Here is a 2,490-nt window from a genome sequence, read left to right as displayed (position 1 = left end):
ACACACACACACACACACACACACACACACACACACACACACACAAAAAAAAAAAAATCTAATCAAATCTATCAGTGTTGGTGGACTACAACTTTGTATTTAGTTTTAAAAAGTTAACCAGAAAATGAACCGCTAAGAGTTTTTTCATCATGTTTTGAAAACAACACACACTTAATACAATACTCTCCATGTTAACTCAGCCCAGTTCTGCTCCGGCTTCCATGAAGCCAGCTTCATTTCTGAAAACTCAAGTTTGTGCGGGATGAGGATGTTTTCTGAACAGCCTGAGGAAACATAAAGACGGACCGATTTGTGTGGCCATTTCACAAATCTGTTTAAAGGGCCTCAGGTCTGGTGTAACTGATCCAGGTCTTAGGGTGGATGTTGTTGCAAAAGTGTGAAATCTTGCACGTGCACCACAGACAGCTGCGGTCAACAGTTTTTCTGCGGAAGTAAGATGCACAACAGTAACAATGGAAGAGAGCAGAGTGCTGTTTGTGCTAATCACCCTTTTCAACATAGGAGCAAATCACTCTCATTATCAGTCCAGATGAAAGTTCATGTATTCACCTTTTCRAATAAAACTCTTATCATGCGCCAGATCAAAGTTTCAAGTTCCCAAATTTTTAAACTGTAGTTAATTTAAGACAAATTATTGCACCTGGTATTTACATGTTGGGTATGTCTTGGGCTTTATTATGTATAGGTACAATTTTTTTCTCCAGATTATTCCAATAGCTATCTACAACAGGTATTATTGTTCAGATCTCCACTTTCAAAAGTTAGAGCTATTTCTTTATTTCATCTTATGTGAAACTGTACATGATGTGAGACAATGAGGGGACAATGTTAAACGAGTCTTCCTCCTACAGCAGAACAACTTAATCCCTATTACTTATAGTAGAACGCAACATAAACCTGACGTGTTTTAGTCCGACTGAATCACACTGACACAGTTCTGTATTTTTCACTCACTTGTCATTTGGCTCTGCCATTCAGCAACGCTCTCATAATCAAAGTCATTTAATTAACACAAGCCTAAGAAAACAAAGGTTATTTATGTGTCAGACACAACTGTGAAAACAGGATGGGYGTGATGACTGAGCAAAAAAAAAAAGGGACCCGTTTTATGGAGTASTATTCCATGCTGACTGGCATGTTATTGTTCACCATTTATTGCCTCGTGTTGTTTGTAATAAACTGATCTTACTTTTTAAATTAGATTAGATTAGATAGACCTTTATTGCCATTGTACCGAGCACAACACAGTTCAGAACACCCATTCAGAAGAAGACAGAACATAACAAACATAGGAGAACAGGTGCTCTGGGTCATGCAGCCACAGACCCTGCACAGAGCAAGGATCATCTTCATGAAGACATCATGAGGAGGTGCTACCCTTAACAGAAAAACTAAAAACCACACAAGGGAAGATGAGGAAAACAAAACAACACATCATATTATATCAACAATGTGACACATGGTGTTTATAAAAAAAACCTCTGCATAGAGCACGTTTATTAGCCAGAGGAGTAAGTGAGTTTAGGGGGGCGTGTATCTGAAGCCACGAGTGTTGTATGGTTGTGTGAATATCTGAAAAATGAGCCTGAAGAATCGAGTCCCCAAAACCAGCGCAGCCATAGTTCAGAATATGGATGRTAACTTTTAACACCAGAATAAACAAATAAAAGAGTCTTGTAGAAACACATGAAATACATCCATAAMAATAAAGCCTATATTCCCATATGCTAAAGCGAAAATAACTTTAAAATGGACAACGTCAGCATATAAACAAAGAATGTACACATGCATAATGYATGATTAAGTCTCTCTTTGGTTAATTCACATGCTGTTAAAWTGTCTTCCTCTTCAGTCGGCCRATGAGGTTTTTCCACAGGAAACTTTTTGACGTGCCTCTGCAGGAGAGGCACAGCCGAGGAGGCAAATATTTGGTTCACTTTCATTAATTACACCATAACTGTGACCAAGCCTGTTCAGTACAGTAACCTTTTTAACCTAAGGCCCTTTTTTTTTACACATGAACCATCTCTGGAAACCTTTGAGATTTTCTCATGTTGATTACAGAAAAGTTGCTCGTGTAGATGTATTGCTGTGATCACAGTCGCACAGACAAACTATTGACTGCAGCCGTCCTTAGAAAATCTGAGAAATGAATTTAAAACGTTTTCAGTTAGAGAAAATGATTTCATTTAAAGACTATGCCGTCTGTCTGCAAAAAAAAAAAAAAAACATTTTTATTTTGCAGAGAAACGTAAAGAAACGTCACACTGAAGTGTGAGGAGGATTGTTATGCTGACCATTTGGGAGGATGCAGATTAATTACACCTCTCACACCTCACCATTACGTTGAAACTGGATTAGGTCTCTGGACCACTGAGCTGAGTGAGGAGCTTTAGTCCACACGTTGATGTCATGCCAGGGCATTCGCACAGGAAACAGATCTGTAAGAGGATTGCTGCTGTGACGGGG

The sequence above is a fragment of the Austrofundulus limnaeus genome, unplaced genomic scaffold (assembly GCF_001266775.1).
Source record: "Austrofundulus limnaeus strain Quisiro unplaced genomic scaffold, Austrofundulus_limnaeus-1.0 Scaffold34, whole genome shotgun sequence".
Taxonomy (NCBI): domain Eukaryota; kingdom Metazoa; phylum Chordata; class Actinopteri; order Cyprinodontiformes; family Rivulidae; genus Austrofundulus; species Austrofundulus limnaeus.
This window is presented reverse-complemented; position numbering follows the sequence as displayed.